Raw genomic sequence first — 25,465 nt, forward strand, 5'->3', positions numbered from 1 at the left:
GGTGAACAGGCATCTTCTGGACGATCTCGCTTCATCGTAGGCCACATATTTGACTTGGCTAGTTTGTGGCCATGAATAAGCCGTATGCTACTCTAAAAACCGAATTTAAATTTCAAATGTTTCAAGCCTGTTGCTGCTACAAAATATTGGATTTTAAGACATTTCTAGCGTTTTAATTAAATAGTGGCAGCAGCAGTGGCTATAGTAATTCATTATTCATTCTTGCTGGCATGTAGCATGAAATGCTCAAATCCGTCAAATTAGAAATCTACATAATTATGTATACCTACACCTTTTCACGGACACCTTATCACTAAGTACCTGGAACACAAACCAACGGTTCAGAGTGTGTGTTTTGATTTTACTTAACATGTTAATTTTGTAATAGAACTTTAACAAACTGCCGAATAATTTTGAATATTTTCATAAATTTCTAATGAAGTTTTGTCACAGTATAATTAAGGTAATGGCATGCAGCCAGTTAAATGTTAATTAATCGGTGGATTCCAAACAAAATATGTACAACATTATCGATAAAAATACTCAAGACCATACCAGAGATGCAGCATTTTCTTTATTTAATACTAATTTAAACACAGTAGAGAGTAAGCAGTAGCTTGACTTCATGAAACAATAATCGTTTGTAGTAAATAATGACCTACGAGCAAGAACGATTTAATACTGGAATGACAAAACCCATACAAAAAGGCGTACCCCTGAAATGTATAGCCTTTTAGGCTTATTTTATTACATATATTTCTTTAGTTTAAAACTTGATATCACGTAAATACACATTTTGAAAAAAAAATGTTGGCACCATCAGTGTAGTTATGATAGTATTTAATAGGTGGCGCTAAAAAATCGAGGTGCTATTCTTAGTATAAAGTATGTAAATCGGGTGCCCTCTATTTCGCCTATCATTAATTCGCATAATTTGAATTCGCATAACAGATTTGGCATAACATTATTGTTCATAACATTGAATAAGCATAATATTAAAAATGCATAATCCTTATTTCGCATAACAATGAATCTGCATAATTGAAATTTGCATACTACTATTTCGTATACTTTTAAAGAGCGATTTCTTCCAGACAACCTTAAGGTAGCGGAAATTGATAAATTTATATAATGTCAGTAGGTGTCAGCAAATTCGAAGAAATAAACTTATCGCACAATATAGGCAAAAAAAATAAAAATATTATACATAAACATACATATATAAAGATAAATAACTAAATGCATAACTTATTAAGTTATTAAGTTTTTTCGTTTTCGCATTACTTATTAAGTTTTTTCGTTTTTTATAAGTGTTTTTCAGAAAATAGAGTGTCTACCAGTTATGTAGTAGGCGTGTTCAGTGGATACATGTAATAATGGAATAATAGAAATAGTGTAATAATAATAAAAAATGGATTAGTTACAATTGTCTTTTAGTCTAGATTTGCCCCGCTGTACCTCACTAAAGAAAATGAAAATCTATCATTTACCAGAAGAGTAGATTAGGTTAGAACTGTGACCACTACACACAATGCGCTGCTACCAGAAAAAATTGTTAGGGTAGGTTAGAACGACCCTTAAACATATGTACTGCTATCAGAAAAGTAGGTTAGGTTAGGTTTGAACTGTGATCCCTTCAAAAAAAGGATAAAATTAATTCATGAAACGCTTTATACTGTTTGCTTATTATATCATACTAATCGTATATCAATAGATAGTTATACCATATAACGGTTATTATAAATAAGTGTTATACGAAATAATGGTTATACAAAATAAAAGTAGATATTTTGTAGTTATACCAAATGTTAATTATGTCATATGAGTGATTATATCCTTTAAATATATACCAAATGTTGTTATATCAAATGTTACTATACCAAAAAAAGTTATACCAAACATTACACACCCCGTAGCGAGTGGTTCAAAAAGTGGAATCTTGAGCGTTGCGAGGGTTTCAAGGCACATTAACCTTCGTACGGCACGTTAAACATTGCCACCGAGTTTGAAACACAAAATTTTTCACCACCCCAACACGAACAAAATACTGACTATAAAACATCAAACTAAATAAAGTATGTAAATCCTATGTAAATAATCCTTGCCTACGAGTAAAAACACGTTACGTAACAACGTAACCCCTTAACGCAAATGATCGTATTATGATAATGATTATGTCTATTATTGAGTTTCGTAAAAAAAACTAATATGCTAATATAAATGGCTACAGACTTTAGTGCTTATTTTTAATATTTTTGTCATTTTGCGAATGAGCATTTAAATATACTACTTACTGGCAACATGCGCGACAGAGTGGAGCTGGTTGTCACAAATACACATCATCGTATTCATGTCCAACATTAATGCTAGTGGCGGCCAATTCTAATTAACAGAAGTCAAATTATATTAATTGAAAATATTTCAACTTGTGCTATCTTGTGTTTGTGTGAGCGGAAACAGGCATCTGCCGCGATTGCAGAGTACGCTAGTTCGATTCCAGCCTCAGGCTCTGGAGGCCTTGGTCACTTTTTCGTTCATATGAGTAATTTATTCCTTTTTTAATCTAGTGGCGGCCGTTGGAATTGGACACAGACCCCACAATTTGACTAGATAAACGCTTAGTCAAGGTACTGCCCAGAATTCTACTGTGGCCTCAGATCATGTGTGGAAGCAATAAAAACACCTCGCTATGTTCGGTATCTATCACTTTGTTTATTACAGTTTATCTTGCCCGGAGATAAATCTTTGGACTGACGAGACACGCATTTTTAGCGTTTTGGGGAAGAGAAAGTAAGATTGAAGACAGCTTTTTATTGGTTTTTCGACTGAAAAAGTTAAAGTTGCTAAAATATAGTACATTGTGCAACAAGGGGAGGAAGTAGAACATTACTAACGAGAGTAAGTTAAATCGTGACGGTTTGCCGGAGCGATTTAAAGACTCGATTTAGTAATATTCATACTTTACGAGTTACACAGAATGTTTTTCATCACACTTGCATTATGAAAAATATGCAAAAAGGTAAAAAAAGGGTTCAATACAGTACTAGAAAATTTTTAACTCCCGAGGGAGAACGATTTTTCTATAACTCACGCTCCGCCTGCGTGCAGTAAGTACCTAGCACATTTAGTGTGCGAGTGTGATGAAAAATTGCTTTGCAGCAATTAATCGGGATGTTTTGAAAAGGCTAATTCGTGAAATAAAACTATGGAAACGGATTATATCACGTATAATGAATTTACAATTCATCCCGACGTTTCGAACACTACAGTATTCGTGGTCAACGGGTGACTTCGGATGACGAATGCTGTATTTCATGAGTAACTATCGGGGTAACCGAAGACAATATTAAGGCTAATTCGATCATAAACTAAGATAGTAGCTATTTCAACATGATATTTAAATTAATTCTAAGTTAGCTGTGTCCGTGCTATGTATTGGCTTGTATAAGTACTGACATATTAGGTCACTCTTATAAGGAATGGAGAATTTCAGAACTGAAAACACACTTTAACAATATGTTTCATATTCAGATGTTAAACTCAGAATTTATTGCACTATAGAAACCAGTTACAGTGTACCAAAATAAAATAGTGACAATATCTGTCGGTGAAATCTAAAGAGCAGCGAATCTTCTCGTTGTAATGTAGCTTTTCCTTATGTTTCCCACGTGTCGTGTGGTCGAATACATATACAACCTGTTTTTATTGAATTCCGTTAACTTTAAGGGAAGATTCTTTAGATCAAATACAATTAATTTCTCTAAGAAACTTGCATTTTAACTCTTACGGTTATCGAGTTATTAAAAAAATAAAGATAATTACTGAACATGTGTGTGACAGCCTTTACCAATTCTTAATGTTATTTGTTTTGACATGTGCTGTCAATCACTTGACACTAACTTGAATGTTATTCTTAAGGGTATCTCACACTAATAAAATCATTTATTATGTATGAAAATGATGAAAAATTTTGTTTTGTGAATTTGACTAAAAGTGATATACAGGGTGGTTCCTGATAATGAACCTAGCTACGTGTCGAATTTAACGGAAAACAAAAAAAACACGGTGTATTTTACACTAGCTTTTGCCCGCAGCTTCGCTCGCGTTAAATTCGAAAAATAAGCGCGTTACAAAACACGGAGAAACTAAAAAGCAAAAAATAATAAACCTTTGAATTCAGATTTCTTATCGTATTGCAATAATCTAAACATCCAAATTATAAACAAATCAATTATTTTTGTAGTCGGTACCAGACCTGTTCGTCGCCTTGCTATTTGCCTGTTTGTCCCACCCAACCATACACAGGCTGGTACCGACTCCAAAAATAATTGATTTGTTTATAATTTGGATGTTTAGATTATTGCAATACGATAAGAAATCTGAATTCAAAGGTTTATTATTTTTTGCTTTTTAGTTTCTCCTTGTTTTGTAACGCATTTTTGAAGGCGGTTTTATTTTTTGTTAAAAAGTTTATTTATTTGTTGATTTTTAGTGGTTCCTATTGATATTATATGTATCAGTCCGAATATATGCACACTAGTGAAAGAATTATCCTTTAACTCCTAACCATTGAGGAGTTGACCTTCCATCATCAGCTCAGCCACATAAAATTATTACCATCAGGCGTAAATACTGGTGTACCTTTGAAAAATACACTAAAAACATTACATGTGCCTATAACATTTGAAGAGTTCCCTCGATTTCTCCAGGATCCCATCATCAGACCCCGACTTGGTGCCAATGGGACCATCTCGGGGTTATACCCGTACGATCAAAAAAAAATTTTGAAAATCGGTCCACAATGCTTGGAGATATCGTAACATACGCCTACAAAAAAATAAAAAAGAAAACATAACATAAAAAATAAAAAATAAAAACATTCAGTCGAATTGAGAACCTCCTCCTTTTTTGAAGTCGGTTAAAAATTGCGGAATGCTCCATACAAATTCCCCCCCCCCCCCATTCTAAGGACGTGGGGAGTTAGAAAGGGACAAAAGGTAGCCTATGTCACTCTCCATCCCTTCAACTATCTTCACTCAAAAAATTACGTAAATATGTCGTTCCGTTTTGACGTGAAAGACGGACAAACAAACAGACACACACACTTTCCCATTTATAATATTAGTATGGTTTAGTATGGACTAGCTTTTGCCCGCGGCTTTACTCGCGTTAGAATGAGACAAAAAGTAGCCTATGTCACTCTCCATTCCTTCAACTATCTCCACTTAAAAAACCACGTCAATTCGTCGCTCCGTTTTGCCGTGAAAGACGGACAAACAAACAGATAGACACACTTTCTCATTATTAATATTAGCACAGTATAATAAAGAGTACTATCGTACAGTATGGCCAGCTCCCGCTCCTCGCTGAAAGTGCTACCCACCCCCTCTTCGGTTACCTCACAATTACTGCCTGTCAAAAACGCAAACAGTCGACCTGTCATATCTCACTCATACAAGCATAGTATACGCGTTCACCTACACGAGCTTAGACTGTGTGCTAGGAACGCGCCTCCTTCATAGTTATATTTGATTGCCAGTGTCCGAGGTGTGCCATAAGACTGATCGTAAGTAGGTCCCTTAAATATTCATTCATACATATATTTATCATTATCAATTTGTTTCTTTGATATGAAGAGATTCGTTTTCTAACATCGAGAGTTGTTTTAAGTTACACACCCAACAGGTCAACGGTTTTGTAACACTAAATCGATTTAGGATATTGACCGAAATTAATTTCCTTGTTACGTAAGTTACCTTTTCCTAAATTACTTAATCAATTCGGCTTTTTAGTGAGGAGATATAGTTTAAAACTAGATTTATCACATGGCCGGAAGCTCTATCTTGATTATTTTCTTTAAAGTTATCAAAAAAAAACGTAATAACCTAATCTCGGAAACGCCATTAAATGTTAATTACAAAGCACTTTCCCCAGTAACGTTACATACAAATAAACAACTCGCTAGGAGAAGGGTCAGGACGCATTATCAGACCGCTGGCGCTTATGAAAAGCGTCGCATTGGACGTCCCTAGTTGTGGTTTAAAGACTGTGTTAAACGCGACATTGTCTTGAATATCGACAGAGGCTTATTAAAAGTTACTTCTAGAGCTAGGTCGAACGTGATAAATTACCTAACATTACATATAATGTAGCGCTGGTAGCCTGGCGGTAAGTACGTGCGACTTTCGTTCCGGAGGTTGCGGGTTCGAACTCCGGCTCGCACCAATGAGTTCCTCGGAACTTATGTGCGAAATGTCATTTGATATTTGCCAGTCGCTTTTCGGTGAAGGAAACAATTCCAATAAGGTCTAGTTTACCCTTCGGGTTGGAAGGTCAGATGGCAGTCGCTTTCGTAAAAACTAGTGCCTACAACAAATCTTGGGATTAGCTGTCAAAGCGGACCGCAAGCTCCCATGAGCCGTGGCAAATGCCAGGATAATGCAAGGAGAATGATGATGACGATTACATATTTTATCTCTTTTCCAACGTTTGGGCCAGGTTGAACTGGCCTTGGTCACAGAAGACTCAGTGTAGGTACAAAACGCCAGAATTTATATGTAAGTATATTTATTTATCATTCCGTATATTAATACATACAGGGGATCGATTATTGAATTTCGAACGCACGAATTCGCCTTTCAAATTCTGTGGAAAACGGCATAATGCTATTTTTGAAAAAGGACGGCTAGTAATTTTAAAACTATAGTGGTAATAATATTATGAATCAGTGACTCAGGTTTCAGGCACTAACTAAGACAGACAGACGGTCAGACAGACTAAAAACTGACCACCATCTGCAACTAGCAACAACGGGTCAACAGTCGTGAGAACAGTACTTTCTTACTGAATTAATCACTGATTTTAACTAGCAGTTAACACGTGTGTAACTTTAGTTTAAAAGGGCGTAAGCGCCATTGAAATGGGAGGGATATAAGGCGTTTTTGTAATGGCGGCGTGGGCGCAGCTATCGAGTGCATCTGGCGTTGGGGTTTGGTTTCATTATTTGAACGCGCCACTTATAAAGCTGTTAAAGGTGATCCTAGGACAGAAATGTTTAATTTTAGGATCATAACGTAAGGCCTGTTAGTAGGGGATCATGGGTAGGTACATTATGTAAAAAACTAATGACGTAAGTCCGTCTGTAGCCGACCAGGCAGTCGCCTCACCTGCCTGCCAGTACAGTCACCGGCATAAAATAAACAAGTGATGATTGATGTAGGTACCTTGTCGCTTTTAATAATTTGGTAGCTTCTTATGACATTTCAAACAAGATGTTAATGTGACAAGGTACAGAAATCATCACTTATTTATGCCGGGTATTGTACACGCTATACTAAAAAAAAATATATTTATTTACCAACACAGCACGATATAGAAATATAAGAACTTATAAAAAAATAGTAAGAAAACTTACAGATGTGTGTGCAGTACAATAGATGAGACTCAGCGAGACCGCTGATTTTCAGTCCCCAGCCAATACACTACCACAGACACTGAATATTGACTGAACATTCACGCTGTACATGATTTCAACGGACTAAATTAAGCATCCTGTAGATTCGGCACTTGCAGCAAATTAAATCGTGATTTCTGATTACCCCTTTGAAAAACAGGTGTACTATATGAGTTCCATATCTCATTTATATCAGAACAGTATTTGTCGGCACCCACGGCGATCTTGAAATCTTAATAACAAAAAGTTTAAAAGAAAAACGGATTAAAAGGTTGCACATCTCTTTGAGTTACGACGTTCTTCTTTTGAACGGTAAAAACCTTCAAGATGACGAGATAATTGCATACACGGAGAATATTAATTTGTGGAAGTGTGTAATAAATGTGTTAACTTGGACAAAAAGTACCGATATGCCGACAAAAGAATTCGATTTAGTACATTTCGCGATACAAGTGCGTAAATTAAAATTTTAAACAAACCCCCAACCGCGACATAGTAGACCGATTTTCATGAAACATGGCTAAGAACACTCCCGACTAACTCAGCTTTCAGACAAAAAAACTAAATCTACATCGGTTCATCCCTTCGGGAGCAACGATGCCACAGACAGACACACACACAGACAGACAGACAAACAGACAGACAGACAAACAGGAAGTTTGAAAAGAGTGGCGATAAATTAAAACACGACCGAAGGGAGTGTTTTAAATCGACACGAGTTACGAATTCCCTTTTCGCACGTGTATCGTACGACGTTTTTCAGTACAGATGGTCCTCCGAAGTTTCGACCTGACATTTAATGAACCACTTCTCGCACTAATGCATAAAAAAAACACCATCTGTACTGAAAAAGACAAAAAAAACCAACTGTACTGAAATGTACTATTAAAAGATATACATAATATGTACCGTTCGTTGGTGTTCTCATAAAATATCCGAAACATGAAACCTTCGCGTTTTTACAAGTTTTTATTCAACTTGCCTTGTTAGTATGTTAGTGTGCGTCAAAACGTAGAAGCTAAATTTGACCCACTTCCCGGTATCCGATTGAGCTGAAATTTTGCACACGACCGTATGTAAATCACGTGACAATGCAATATTATGGTATCATGGAGATGATCTGAAGATGGAACAGAAAGGTGGTCATAGGAACTCTGTTCGGAAACGTCGTACACTGAGAGAAATTTGCATTGTGAATTTAACAAGTTCGACTTGTTGCGGTTTATCCGTTTGAATTGTTTTTATAAAATCGACTTGTTGATTCAAATATATTGCCGATTCAAATGACAAGTAGCTTGTTGTTTGAACCAAAGAGCACGTAGACGCTATTTTAATCAAAAAACTTGTTGAACGAACATGAAAACTGGTTGTATTTTCTCTCAGTGTATCCCCATCGAGTAAGGTAGTTTTTAGAAACGTGTCGGAAAGCAGTAGATGACTGTTAAAAGTTAGGTATAGTCGGCGATAAAAGCTTGTGCCAAAAATGATTTTCTTGCAAAAAAAAAAAACTTATTGACTTGTACTAACTCATCAACATCAATCATGTATGTTTGTACAAATGTACCCTTGACTTTCATAGGAGCATTATGTTAATGCCTAAATTGAAGAATAAAAAATTTCATTTCATTTCATTTCAATTATCATCAGTATCGAATCGACATAGTTTATCCATACGATGTTTTTTTAAGTGGAGATAGTTGAAGGGATGGATAGTGACATACATAGACTACTTTTTGCCTTCCACTTTCCTAAAATGAAGTATCTCATATATAGATACACCTCATAATAATACAGTTCCTTGACTCAAACGCACCCTACAGGATCAAGTTATCGTAGATCTGCGCGCGCGCACAATGCGTCTCGTCGCGCATGACAAGCGATCTCATTACGATGAGGGACTAGCCACACCCTTTGCTAGGTATACATACGATGCGAGTGTATTAGATCGGGATAGATCTGGTTATGATTGAGGAGCGATTTCACAACATATAATACTAAAAAGTGGACAAGTCGCCGACATTTTTTAGGGTTCCGTACCAAAAAGGTACAAAAGGAACCCTTATGGTAATTATGGTGCGACTCTGTCCGTCTGCCTGTCCGGTTGTCACATTACTAAATATCTCGAGAACTTATGTTATCGATTTGAAATTGGACATAGTTATTAACATTGTTAACCTCTACAAATAGAAAGCATAATTTTTAATAATTTAATAATCTTAATTGTAGAAATTGGCCAAAATGAAAGGAGGGCAAACTGTAAATTTCACGTTACTAAGGTCAAGTAGGATATCGTTAGAAAGAGCTCAAATTGAACGGTCGTTATCCCTGCATTTGCCACGGCTCATGCTCCCATGAGCCGTGGCAGGGGTCTGCTTTGACAACTAATCCCAAGATTTGGCGTAGGCACTAGTTTTATTTACGAAAGCGACTGCCATCTCACCTTCCAAACCGAAGGGTAAACTAGACCTTATTGGAATTAGCCCAGTTTCCTCACGATGTTTCCTTTACCGATAAGCGACAGGCAAATGTCAAATGACATTTCGCACATAAATTCTGAAAAACTCATTGGTGCGAGCCGGGGTTCGAACCCGCGACCTCCGGGACGAAAGTAGCACGTACTTTATACCGCTAGGATACTAAATAAAAAAAATCAAGTACATAATAAGGACCTACTTACAGTACAGTCGACTACAAAGAAATGTATCCACTTTTTCATCTTATTGCATTGTAGTCATACTAGTTATGAAAAAAAAGCTGCACTTTCAGATGGAAGCAAGCCGCTTTGCATGGTGATAGTAGACGTCTTAGTAAACGATTTTTTCCGAGGATATCGAAATTTCATCCCTTAGGAAGCCGAGCGTAGCGAGGTGTTTTATGAAAATTAGAAAAATTCTATCTTTTTATTGTATCGTCCGATTTTGACAAAACGTATCTCAAATGAAAGGTATTGATTTGTGTAATTTAAAAAAAAATAAAAAGAAAAAAAAATTGAAAGAAAAGTAAGAAAAAAATAAAAAAAGTAAATTTACGTCTCGCACTGAATAACTTCAAAGAATGACAGACAAAATGTACAATGTCGATATACGAGGTTTTTTTAATCGAAGACAGATAAATTTTTAGTTGAAAACTGAAGACCGCATCGAAATCAGATTAGCATTTTTTAAGATACAAGTTGCCAAAGTTGGGAAAGATCGCTTTATATGGCCACTTTGAAATTCCTTTGCCAGAAAGTCAGAAATAATATGTTTTTCTGACACAGAAAAATACATAGTAACAGTACACATCAAAATAAAATTAAAAATTCCGAGGATATTATAATTTCATCCCTTAGAACGACGAGCGTAGCGAGTCAGTTACGAAAACCGAAAAAAAATCTCATTTTTTTGTACGTCGTCCGATTTTGACAAAACATGTTTCATTTGAAAGGTATTGCTTTATGTAACTTAAAAAAAAATATTGAAAAAAATTGGAAAAAAAATGTAAGATTTTTTAAAAAAAAAACCTTAATTTTCGTATCACACTGAATAACCGCAAAAAACGGTAGACACGGTGTATAATTTCGATATATGATTTTTTAAAATTAAAGACAAATGAATGCATGATTATAAACTAAAAACCGAATCGAAATCGAATCAGTAGTTTTTAAGATGCAAGTTGTCAAAGTTGGCTTAGTTTGTTTATATGGTCGCTTATAAATTCCTTAGCCAGAAAGTCAGAAACATTATATTTTTCTTACAGTTAAAAGTATGCATAGGTAATAGATATCATAATAAACAATTTTTTACGAGGATATAAAAAATTCATCCCTTGGAAAGCCGAGCGTAGCGATGTCTGTTACGAAAAACAAAAAAAAAGGCAGTTTTTTTTATTGGATCGTCTTTCTAAGGGTTTCTAAGGAATGAAATTTTTATATCCTTGTAAAAAAATGTTTATAATGATGTCTATTACCTTTGCATACCTTTAACTGTAAGAAAAATATAATGTTTCTGACTTTCTGGCAAAGGAATTTATAAGCGACCATATAAACAAACTAAGCCAACTTTGACAACTTGCATCTTAAAAACTACTGATTCGATTTCGATTCGGTTTTTAGTTTATAATCATGCATTTATTTGTCTTTAATTTTAAAAAATCATATATCGAAATTATACACCGTGTCTACCGTTTTTTGCGGTTATTCAGTGTGATACGAAAATTAAGTTTTTTTTTAAATCTTACATTTTTTTCCAATTTTTTTCAATATTTTTTTTTAAGTTACATAAAGCAATACCTTTCAAATGAAACATGTTTTGTCAAAATCGGACGACGTACAGAAAAATGAGATTTTTTTTTTCGGTTTTCGTAACCGACCTCGCTACGCTCGTCGTTCTAAGGGATGAAATTATAATATCCTCGGAATTTTTAATTTTATTTTGATGTGTACTGTTACTATGTATTTTTCTGTGTCAGAAAAACATATTATTTCTGACTTTCTGGCAAAGGAATTTCAAAGTGGCCATATAAAGCGATCTTTCCCAACTTTGGCAACTTGTATCTTAAAAAATGCTAATCTGATTTCGATGCGGTCTTCAGTTTTCAACTAAAAATTTATCTGTCTTCGATTAAAAAAACCTCGTATATCGACATTGTACATTTTGTCTGTCATTCTTTAAAGTTATTCAGTGCGAGACGTAAATTTACTTTTTTTATTTTTTTCTTACTTTTCTTTCAATTTTTTTCTTTGTATTTTTTTTTAATTACACAAATCAATACCTTTCATTTGAGATACGTTTTGTCAAAATCGGACGATACAATAAAAAGATAGAATTTTTCTAATTTTCATAAAACACCTCGCTACGCTCGGCTTCCTAAGGGATGAAATTTCGATATCCTCGGAAAAAATCGTTTACTATGATGTCTACTATCACCATGCAAAGCGGCTTGCTTCCATCCAAAAGTGCAGCTTTTGGCCAAAAATTCTCCATAACAAGTATGACTATTGTAATAAGGTGAAATAATGTATACATCTCTTTGTAGTCGACTGTACAATGATGCAGTTTTAGTTTAGACTAAAGGGTCAAACCAAAGCTTCCATAGCCCTTCGGTTAAAGCTCAAAGTTAAAGGTTTAGAGCTTAAAGCTAATAGCAATTGTTGCACATGCGCGTGCACGCACGCGGCGGATCAAAGAGATGGTATCGCAAGACAGATGGCCTCCTGTAGATCTCGCATTATGAAGCTCCACACAAATTCAATGTACTCTCCGCAAAACAGGGCGGCAGGGCGGCTCACTCGGCGATTCTTTCACCGAGCTGCACCGTGCACTCGCGACCCATTATATATAGTAATAATATGTATATTAAGATGAGGATATATATATTAAGATCATAATATATATATATGTAATGAACTATTCATAAGAGCTTGTAATTAGGCCTACATGAATTAAAGATATTTTTGAGTTTCGAGTTTTGAGTTCATTCAGTGGTGACGACCTCCGCGCGGCGCAATAGAACTCAATGTCGGCTGCTTGCGTGCGCTACGTTCGTAAATGTACGTAAGAATTAAGATAGGCGGCATTTTGTGAACATCAAACCAGTGAGCCTTCTGTATTGGTACTATTAGGCGCTTTCCATATACCAGGCGGGCCGTATACCTGTTTGCTACCGACGTGGTATAAATAAAACTATTATATATTCTGTAGCAAAACTGAGCCAAAGACCTGTCATGCTTCGATTAAAAGAGGGAACAGGTTAGAAAACAATCGGGCATTTCTTCATAATCGGGTTATAATTCAGACTGAAAAAGTATGATATATTGTATTTAGGTAATTAATTTTTTTCAGCGACCCAATGATTGTCCAGGCCTCCGAAGCAAGAGCACGCCATTTTGTTCGATCCTGCGACTTGCTTTAGATTCAACTCACCTTTTCTTCATCTTTATTTACATTTTTATGTCCATTGTACTTAGATCGCATTTTCGTAGCTGGACATTTTTGGTTCTGGGTCCTAAGCTTCTGTTATACATTCTGTTTGTCGTAGTTTCCCAACTTTTTAGAGTAAGATATCGTCGACCCATTCCCACCTCCATTGTCCTAGTTTGCTACATCTAGTGGATGTGATCCGTGTACCATAGATTTACAATTCTATAACAACGGTGCGGCGATAGCTAGTTTAGCCGACTATGGCGTACAACGGTTTCCTTTAAGGATCCTATTAAACTTGCAATATAACCGGGAACATATTGTGTGGCCGTTTACCTACCTAATACTTATATGCAGGGAGCGTACTTTTCATACCGATGACATTAATCTGACGTCACGCTCCGTATAGGGTGATCCCAAATAGTTTTATTGTAAATTATTAATCATTATTCGTTAATCATTTTAATCGTATACAAATTACTTCAAATACAGTAGTCCATTTACATGTGGCATAAATAATACCTACTTGAAATGTGAAACGTGAATAAAATTATTTGATTTGTTTTTATAAATAAATTTAATTAAATAGTATTGTTAACAACACATTACAAGAAATACGTAGAAAAGAGAATTTCTCTCTAACGTAAAGCACACCATCCTTCTTGCATTCATTACCATGCAAAGAAATTCATAACTTAAAATGATTGATGACTAATGATTAATAATTAACAATAAAACAATTTGTGATCACCCTATATGGAGCGTGACGTCAAATTGATGTCATCGGCACGAAAAGTACGCTCCCTGCTTATATGAAGTTAGTGTTTGTGTAAACTGTAGAACAGCAAAACTTATATCGGTGAATTTCGTAGGTTTCGATTACCTACTATATAACTACCCTAATTAATAAATTACCTTACTTCAATAAGAACTTACGAATACACGGGCTATTTTTTTTTCAAAATTTTTGTGGTAATTCAGCGTTGCGAGCTCTTTCAATACTAAAGGAGAATAAGTTTTTAGCAAAAATTTCTATCTATGACCACCTTTCTGCTACATCATCAGATCAGCTCCATACCATATGTACCATTAGCTCCATACCATATGTATCATTAAATATGGGCTTAAGTTGTGGGGACGTGCGGCCGATTGGCAACGTGTATTTCGCCTCCAAAAACGAGCTGTAAGAGCAATCTCTCGTGTTCCATGGCGCGAGTCTGCAAGGCCTCTTTTCACAAAGCTGGGGATGATTACGTTGCCGCTGTGTATAACAACTTACCATCGGTAATAACAGATGCACCTACTATGACAATTTTCAAAAACAAACTCAAAACTTGGCTTGTTGAGCAGTCGTTCTATAGCCTTGATGAATTGCTGACTAGTAAATATTAATTAAATATAAGCCAATTGTAATAACAATTACTTGTATAGTAGATACGTAAGATGACATGTAATTATATATTATCAATAAATTATGAGTATGAGTACCATAATATTGCATTGTCACGTGATTTACATATGTGTGCAAAATTTCAGCTCTATCGGAAACCGGGAAGTGGGTCAAATTTAGCTTTTACGTTTTAACGCACACTAACATACAAACAAGGCAAGTTGAATAAATGCTTGTAAAAAAGTATTCCAAGGATATTTCCCATTCCGTTACCCTTACCTACCATTTTTTATAAATTTTGTATGGCGGTAACGGAATGGCAAAGGTTTGAAAAATGTGGAAATCTATGGACATTCTTTTTCTCCTAACAGGATCGAAAGACCTCGCGATAGTCGCGATTCTGAGAACGAATCGCGTAAAAAATACCCATGTTACAAAAAAAGTGGTGTGAACCACTTTGAAAAAAAAAATTGCCGAAACACTCCTTACCCGTTAGAGTGTATTCACATTAATTATTCGATATCGGATGTAGAACCGATACATTAAAGGCTCCATCTGTAACATCTGCCTTTGACATCCTTCCTACATCCGATATCGAATCGGATAGTGTAAAAACGATCGTAAATTAATAATAGTATTTGTTTTATCTAAAAATCTCTTTTTGTTGTCCCTTGATTTTCTTGAACGAAGTGAAATATTTGTAAGAAGCTCGTTGATGTCTTTTGTATTGACTTTTTTAATACAAATTTACTATCTTTTCCTAATTAAGTAATGAACTTATTAAATTCAAGTTGGAAGCTTTTAAAAATCCTTTTACTGTAATTTGTGTCTTCAAAGTCTTAATTCTAACCTTAAATGAGACAAGGAATATTCTTCAAAAGTTAGAAAGTCCAAGATTCCCGATAAGGCCGGGATGCGCGTGGGCAGTGCGCAGACGCACCATGATTGGACGCCACTGTAAATAATTACTCCTATTACTTTTACAAGATAATCGCTGGGAACTTAGAAGGAAACAGCGTGGCTAATTGTAGATTGTTTATAAATTATAAATAAATAAATATTAGATCATTCTTATACAGATTGACTGAGACCCACGGTTAACTCAAGAAAGCTTGACTGTGTTGTGGGTACTCAGACAGACACTTAAATACATTAAAAAACATCCATGACTTAACAAGAAATATTTGTTCTAATACCACAATAAATGCCCGAGATTCTAACCCAGGACCATCGGTTTAGCGGGCGGGTCACTAACTACTAGGCCACACCCGTCGTGCCAATTTTTAAATACGTATGTATTTATGGGTCATTTTTTCTTCAAAGCTGTCCACCCCACTTTTTTCTAACATTGGTATTTTTTAAGCGATTCATAGGTACTCAGAATCGCAAGGTCTTTCGATCCTGTTAGGAGAAAAAAAATGTCCCAAGATTTCCATACATTTTTCAAACCTTCCATTCCGTTACCGTCATACAAAATGTATAAAAAACTGGTAACGGATTGGGAAAAAAAAAACCTTGGGACACTTTTTTTCTATTAGGATTGAAAGAGCTCGTAATTCTGAGTAGAAACCACATAAAAATTTCCAAATCCAAAAAAAGTAGGGTGGACAACATTGAAAAAAAATCCAAAAAAAGTAGGGTGGACAACATTGAAAAAAATGGTCCATTTACAACGTCGATCAGCAAAAACAGTTCCTTGTCGAGCGGTCGACATGCAGTCCTGCCTTATCGAGTTGTCATGTAAGGCGTGCGTTAGAGAAGTGGCAAAACATCTTAGAGAACTCATAAATCTTTGGTTGTTATGTACAGTTCTTTGCAGGTTTATCCTGGAAAACGAAGACAATCATCAAACAGACACACACACTTTTCTATTTGATGTGATTTGATTTCTTTATATCATGATAAAAATTACACTATAAGTTTGCTAAATGTCAAAATTATGTTCATCTTTTCATCATGATCGTCAAAAATTACGTAATAAATTCTAAATAAAAATAATTGTTAATTTATAATATTAGTATGGATTATATTGCAGTCATGTTCATAATAAGTACCTACATTAGGTGTTACACATTAGAGAGGTAGGTACATGACACCCTGTAAGGGTAGTCTTGGCTATAAAGACTATGAGCTTTCTTAAGGTGCGTTTAAACGGCGCGTGTTAGCACGATCTTACGCGAGCCGAGCCGTCCGTGTAGATGCGGCTCGGCTCAATACGAACGCGAGCCTGTGCGTTTACACGGCGCGAGGTAGCACGATCCTACGCGAGCCGAGCCGTCCGTGTAGATACGAACGAAAGCCTATTATATTGTTGCGATTTTTGTGACCGAGATGTTTTGGGTTCCATATTGATGGTTCCTCTTCATATAATTAAATAAAGCTTTGAATCATATCATTGCTCCACTCCATAATTCGAACACATGAAAACGCCGATAAATAAATTTATAGTTTAAAAAACTCTAGAAAAACACGCTTTTATAAATGCACGTAAAAGCCAAAAATAAATTATGGATAGTTCAAGTTGTCTCTATTTCTGGGATGAAGAGTAAACTATGTGCTTTTTTATAATATTTGATTGTAAAAGCGTGGGGCGCTGCAGTCGTGCTGCAAGTCCAGTTAGCGCGCCAATCTGTGTAAAGTTGTAAACTGCTTCTCGTAATATAGTTTAACTTGATTTCTCAGCAAGTTATACAAAATGTCGCAGGGAAATGGCCAAAACAGAGATTTGAACAAATCCCTAAGGGATATGATCAAATCACGCAGGATGACAAAATGGCGAATCCATTTCATCATTTCTCTAGAAAGTTTCAGGCATTTGACCAAATCCCTGACTGGGTCTAGTGAAATCACAAAATCGGTCAACAAACGCGCCACGTTTTGTCATTTTACTAGATTTGTTTAGGAATTTGATAAAATCCCTGAACCACGACAGTGAGTTGACGAAACGAACTTATAAAGTCAACTAGTTTTATCATTTCGCTAAACAAGTTTAGGGATATGATAAAGTCTCAACTGGAATATGGTACCTACATAATATGGTGATTTGATCAAATCTCTGAACTGGTTTCGTGAAATGACGAAGGCAAGAATCTAATACATCATTTACCTACAATTAAGCGATTTGATCAAATCTCTACTGCTAGATTAGTGAAATGGTAAAATAAAATGACGAAATAGATATTAAAGTTCTTTATTAAACAGCTGGTTTAAACGAATACAAGGAAATGTGAAATGGGTTGTAAAGGGCTCGAAACGTCAGAAATGCAGACAACTTAATCCGTTTTAAGTTTTTTTAATAAACAAGAAAATAAGAGAAAAAAAAGTGAACAACAAAGCTAAATAGTACATTACGATACAAGTGCGTAAAAAACGAGTTACGAATTACCTTTTCGCACGTGTATCGTACGACGTATCGTATCGTACGTACATTACGATACAAGTGCGATAAAAAGGAAGTTCGAAACGAGTGGCGATAAATTTACGACTACGAGTTAGGAATTTCCTTTTCGCACGTGTATCGTACGACGTTTTTCAGTAGAGATGGCCCTCCGAAGTTTCGACCTGACATCAGTACAGATGGTGTTTTTATACGCACTAGTGCGAGAAGTGGTTCATTATATGTCAGGTCGAAACTTCGGATGGCCATCTGTACTGAAAAACATTGTACGATACACTTGCAAAAAGGAAATTCGTAACTCATGTCGATTTAAAACACGACCGAAATCGCCCCTCGTTTCGAACTTCCTTTTTTCGCACTTGTATCGTAATGTACTATTATTTTAATTTATTTTCTTATTTGTTACAACATTTTGTAGATTTGTGGCATCTCGAGTTACACATGACGTTATTTTTTTTACAAGCACATCTATTTGTTTTGCACTGCACTTTCGATTTTTCACAAGAACATTTCTTGAAACCTTGCCCTCCGAATAAAGATAACTTGGCTGCTATTTCCCGTAGACTATGCTTCGTAGGAATTACTGCAGTAAATGAAGATGTACTTGGCTGTAGCGCGTTCCTCGGAAGCCAGTCTTTTATAATGCCAGCAGATGTGCCGATTTGAAACAAGTTATTTTTAATGTTTAAAACAATTCCCGGTACATTATTTCCATCTAATGGACCTCTATCGACCTTAGGGACGTCCACCAAAACACTTGATTTAATTTGCAAGTCTTTGAATTTGTGCAGAGATGTCTCTTTCATTATATCTGGCGATTTTTTAAACCCTTTGCCGCATTTTCCCGCTCGGTTCTAATACGGTTTTCTTTTTCGCATAACTTGCATTCAACAACTGAGCCATAACCTTCTTCTCCAGCTGTAATTCCACAAATTGCATGCACTGGATATCCACAAATACCACACCACACGTGTGAGCTCCAGTACACTCCATTTCACAAACTACGCAGAATATCTTTTTTTCACTATTGTCTATTCCGCTGTTTAAAACCATAGATTCCTTATCATTGGTTGCAATTTCAATTGTTATCTTTTATCTCTCCCTCCATGTCCAGTAAATTGATGACATGTTTTAAGTATGTCATAAAATTCGTCCATAGAAACGACTTTCACAACAGGGTCAGAAACTGACTTTCTCTTCATAATCAAATATTTTTGAGTTCCAACCTCCATGAGATCGTATTTATTTCCATAATAGTACTGCTTATTTGTCCGTGGTATCTTCAATACTGGAGATAATTTAAATTGTTCGATAGCCCCGATAGCTTCTGCAATCCTATCACGAGTCCATAGGGTTTTTCTTTACCTTGTCTGTCATTAAAACATGCACTAACAGTTTCATTAAACTGTTTTTCACACACAAACTGGGTCTGAGATTGATTTTCACTAGGGTCCGAAGCCATTTCACATAAAAACTTGAACTTTCTACAGAAACCGCGCGAAAATTAGTGACGTAATATTTGTTTACTTGCCGCTATTACACTAGCTGCGTGCGAATGCGTCGGAGCCGGCTGACCGGGAGCGGGGGAGCGGGAAGAGGCGGGGGTCAAACGATCGCGCGAGCGAGCGGATCAGTCTGAACTATGGTTGAGATTTTTGTCTTTTCCCTGAATTGGTTTAGTGAAATGATAAAACTAGTTGACTTTATAAGTGTGTTTCGTCAACTCACTGTCGTGGTTCAGGGATTTTATCAAATTCCTAAACAAATCTAGTAAAATGACAAAACGTGGCGCGTTTGTTGACCGATTTTGTGATTTCACTAGACCCAGTCAGGGATTTTGTCAAATGCCTGAAACTTTCTAGAGAAATGATGAAATGGATTCGCCATTTTGTCATCCTGCGTGATTTGATCATATCCCTTAGGGATTTGTTCAAATCTCTGTTTTGGCCATTTCCCTGCGACAGCAACTAAAAGACTGATAGTGGCTCTGGGAACTGTAGACCTTCGCGACATGCTTAGCAGTAGCGTGGCGTGAAATTTTCGTTGATAAAGCCACCCCCACCCCCACCTTATTTTCGCTCTTAAGGGTCGCAAGAAAACCCACACCCACCTTTTTTATATACTACGTTAATCTTTCTTTTTTTCGGGGGCCGAGCCCCCTTTATTTACTCTTAAGGGTCACAAGAAAACCCTAACCCAACTTATTTTTAATATTACGTTAATCTTTCTTTTATGCGGGGGGCTTCGCCCCCCGAGCCCCTCTTACTTTTGCTCTTAAGGGTCACAAGAAAACCCTTAACCAACTTATTTTAAATACTACGTTGATATTTATTTAGGCAATCATGGTCGCGCGATAAATGATAAAACAGCAGGCCGTCCCTATCGATGTCCGATGTTTTATCGTTTATCGCGCGACCATGATTGCCTGGCTGGGCTGCATATTTAAGGGTCACAAAAAAGACCCTAACCTGACTTAGTTTAGATATACTGATTCGGTCTTTCCTTTTTCCGCTCATAAGGGTCGCAAGAAAACCCTAACCTAGCTTAGGCCTCGCTTCGCTTCGGTCAATAATAGGTTTGTTATAACGTTGAAAACGTAACGTTCGAAGTTCATTACGTGGCCTTTCTCACAAGCGCAAACAGAACTATGATACGATATGCCATCATGGAATGCCAGTGCCTATCTTCGGGCTTCATTATCAGACCTTGAAACCTAATCGTGGTCAAAGTTCATTATAAGACTTTTCTAAGAAACCCAAAAACAGCTATGATAAGAAGTTCCATCATGTAGTTCCAGTTCATATCTTCCGGCTCCAACATCAGACCTTGAAACCTAATCGTAGTCAAAGTTCATTACAATACTTTTCTAAGAAACCCAAAAACAGCTTTGACACGATGTTCCATCATGTAGTTCCAGTTCATATCGTCCGGCTCCATCATCAGACTTTGAAACCTAATCGTAGTCAAAGTTTATTACAAGACTTTTCTAAGAAACCCAAAAACAGCTTTCATACGATGTTCCATCATGTAGTTCCAGTTCATATCTTCCGGCTCCATCATCAGACTTTGAAACCTAATCGTAGTCAAAGTTCACTACAAGACTTTTCTAAGAAACCCAAAAACAGCTATGATACGATGTTCCATCATGTAGTTCCAGTTCATATCTTCCGGCTCCATCATCAGATCAGTTCAACAGTACCATATTATTGTATTGTCATCAGGAACTGCATACAGCTGCCAATTTTCATTACGCTACGATCCTTGGAAGATGGTTAAATTAGCCTCCGTAGATTCCATTACAAATAGTTAGTTACATACACGACGACCTAATAAAAGCGTGTTAAAAACTTAAAACTCGACTTCCGTCGTCGCGCGCTTTGTACCATCTGTTTAGACGGCGCGTATTAACACGAGCCGAGCCGAAGATGGCGCGCGCGCCTTTGATCCGTGTCGAAAAAACCGACATAAAGAATAAAGACTTTATAATGGTCAGTCTGTTAGAAGTGTAAGCTGTAGCTATACTGTGTGAACCACGTAAACCCGTCATTATGGGGTCCCCAGACCACCTCGGTGCGATCAGGAAACCATCACACTTGACACGGCGATTGGCTTACGATCTGTCAAATACCTAATAGCCCTTAATGACCTTGAGGTTTAAGCAGACAGTGTCGCGTATATTATACAAGTTGTGTTGAAGATCAATGGGCTGAAACCTCAAGAATGTTACGTTTAAGACGATACAGGACTTACAGGAGCGAAAATGCTAAAATGGAAATACCTACATACAATCACGCCTGTGTCCCATAAAGGGGTAGGCAAAGCACATGAAACTACTAAAGTTTCATTGCCACTCTTGGCAAATAAGGGGTTGAATGAAAACGAAATTGTGACATTACAGTGACATGTTGCCAGGCCTCGCCTACGCCACAATTTAAGCCGTATCCCACTTTTACAACACCCACAGGAAGAAAGGGGGTGGTGAAATTCTTAACCCGTCACCACACGGGCAGACTTGAAAAAAAATCCTTAAAATATTAAATGAATCCAATCGCTCTGCCTTGAATGATTTAGCGCAATAAAGAGTATATATTATACGTTATGCTCATTATAAACCGAAATCAACATAAAAATTTAGTATGCAATTAGGCTGATAAAACAGCAGTATTATCACTATTTTTACTAAAAAACTTCAAAAATCTCAGAGACATTCAAAGGCTGCTTTTGGACATCCAAATGGGCCATTAAACAAACATAAGTAGGGACTGACAAACAGACAAACATCGTTTAGAAACTTCCCTTTATACAATCACCGCTTCCTGCAAAATAATGTCTTATATAAACAGATAAGATCAATATTGACGTGAACGTAAGAATCAAGATACGAGGTCGTCAAAATTATGTTGCAGAGCTTGAAGAGACAACCAACATTTTACCATATCTCTTATTTTATAACCAGCGTTTTATCCAATATAGAGTCTTAGTACAAAGGTGTAAGTTAAGTATTTAAACGGATAAAGGACTCGAAATACGAGTTTTCGTAAATTATTTCATCGTGAGAGCGTTCCGTTTCACGCAATTAGGGAATTCTTTCCTTTGAGGAGACTCTTAATTTGTTGTCCGAAGGTTGACAGAAGGTTTCCTTGTAAAAGGCGTATAACTATAGATTATTTATGGTTGTTAAGTCCTTTTGATAGTATGTATGTTCAGAATGTTATGTAATTTCCATCTTTAGGTACTTTTAAATTTAAGGAGTGACCCGAGTGACATAAGCCTAGCTGCTGCTATACCAAGTATACCACACCTCGGACACTGGCGATCAAATATATGAAAGAGGCGCGTTCCTAGCACACAGTCTAAGCTCGTGTAGGTATACGCGTACTATGCTTGTATGAGTGAGATATGACAGATCGGTCAGTTTTTGACAGGCGGTAAATGTGAGGTAATCGAGAGGGGGTGGGCGGCACTCAAAGGGGAGCGGGAGTGGTCATACTGTACGATAGCACTCTTTATTATACGTGACTATACTGAAGGTACGCTCTAATTTTAACGAAATTTTGAACACATAAGCTCTCAAAAGATATAACCTCACCATGTTTAGGTACAGATTTGACACAGAATGCGTTAACTCAATGCTGTATTACTTTTAAAACATTTCCTAGCGAATGATTATGTATGATGATTATGTTAACTATAGAGTTATTAAGGACTGTATCGATAAGTATAAGGACAAAACAAACCTCGTCTAAATGTTGACATGTGCATAATTTTATATTATTATGTTCCGAGAGTATGATCTGAAGGTATTGGAAAGCACTATTTGATATAAGAAGGTCTAATTTTTATTTTATTTTAGAGACTTTATGGTACTTTCATTAAGGTCTAGCAAATAAATTTCGGACAACTCCTATCTGGCTTAATTTGAGAATATTTCATTGACTGTTTGTACGATTTCAACAAACAAAGGTTAATATGCTGCCAAAATTTATTCTTTAAGAGTCCTCTTCATGGTTTTTCAATTGGGTACTTGCAGAATAAATGCGGTGAATTTATATAATTAAAAAAAACGCTATTTTGAGCAACGTTCCGGATTGTCGTAAATTTTTGATGCAAGCAGGATGAGAGAAACAGATAAAAAAATTAGCCATAGGCCAAAGTCTAACTGACATTCACGGTGTTTGAACAGTGCCTAAACCAAATCGATATAAACAGTGTATGATAGTTAAATTCGACATCAAAGTCGGAGTTAGAGGAAGCACCATGCCACATTCTCTAAATGGCCGCCATACACAGATCCTGAACTTTATTTCTTAAAAATAACTATGGCTAGACTATGTCCAGATATTCTGCTTTGTGGATCATATGTCGTTGAGGTTCACACAGTACAATTTTTTTTCGCAATCGTATCGTTTTTTACGCACTTTGTGAATTTTCTAGTAGCATTTGTCCGGAATCGTAATTGTTACTCGGGAGGAATAAGTCAATACTGTCTAAACCACTTGCTTTACGTCGAGTTTCTAGGACAAAATGTGAACCTCATTATGTGCCTTATTAAGCCTATGTCATGTTTTAAGAAAAAAATATAATAGCAAATAAATACGGCTACTCAAAGTTGTCCTCATACTTAACGATACAGTCTTTATCAAGATAAGCATCACTTATGGGGCGTCGCAGAAAAGGCGTTAGCTCTTAGCTCGGAAACGGTTTAGATATTTGTGTATTATCCTTAATGTGTTGATTCCTAGATCTAATCTAGTCTTGTCCAGGATGTTATAAGGAACTGATGTGATACATCCTTTCCGTCACATCTAGGAACATCTGGGGCTGTATATTTAGATCAACATTGGGAACGAAGATTAGGAGTTTGAGGAAGCGTTTCATGCAATTCAGTTTGGACTTTGGTCAAACGCATTGCTATGTTGAACGCATTTGCGAAAAAAATTCTACAAAACTCTTTTACCTTTCTTTACTTTTACCTTATAATACTTTTATTTCCACGCAAACGCGCACAAAATTAGCCTCAAAATATCATCATCCTCCTTGCGTTATCCCGGCATTTGCCACGGCTCATAGGAGCCTGGGGTCCGCTGTGACAACTAATCACAAGATTTGGCGTAGGCCCTAGTTTTACGAAAACGACTGCCATCCGACCTTCCAACCCAAAGGGTAACTAGGCCCTATTGGAATTAGTCCGGTTTCCTCACGATGTTTTCCTTCACCGAAAAGCGACTGGCAAATATCAAATGACATTTCGCACATACATTCCGAAAAACTCATTGGTGCGAGCCGGGGTTCGATTCGAACCCGCGACCTCTGGAACGAAAGTCGCATGTACTTACCGCTAGGCTACCAACATAATATGATTCAGGAATACAAAATGACATCTTCGTATTCGTATTCTCGTCAGACTATTCACAACAATTCCAATCATAAACCAGAGAATTCTGGATCACGGTCACATACACGCACACCAGGAAATACTTAAAAAGTTAAACTGGGAAACAGCTGAGGCTGCAGGCCTTAAGAGGTGGACCACTATAAACTTGACCTATGATCCTTTATAACCGATGTGAATGTCAAGGTCAGGTGACAATGGGGATCCTTACACTGGGAATGCAAGCCTTAAGAGGTGGACCACTGTAACTTAACCTATGTTCCTTTATAACCTATATGAATGTATGTATTAGGTTACACTGAAGAGTGGGGGTGTCTTCGACTTTGTAATACAGCAGTCGGATAGGACCCCATATATGGCCTGCCCTAATGAGCCTAATGGGGTCCCACGGTGGTTTTTACAGGGCAGCTCCTTTTTCGGCACTATTAATAGT

General features: G+C 36.6%; 1 protein-coding gene across 1 annotated transcript in view; it reads right to left on the reverse strand.

Annotated features, from left to right (window-relative positions):
- Window positions 1–25,465, reverse strand: part of LOC125226931 (laminin subunit alpha-2-like) — a 162,876-nt gene that overhangs the window by 70,203 nt on the left and 67,208 nt on the right. The gene's annotated exons all lie outside the window — the stretch shown is intronic.

The sequence above is a fragment of the Leguminivora glycinivorella genome, chromosome 6 (genome assembly GCF_023078275.1).
Source record: "Leguminivora glycinivorella isolate SPB_JAAS2020 chromosome 6, LegGlyc_1.1, whole genome shotgun sequence".
NCBI lineage: Eukaryota > Metazoa > Arthropoda > Insecta > Lepidoptera > Tortricidae > Leguminivora > Leguminivora glycinivorella.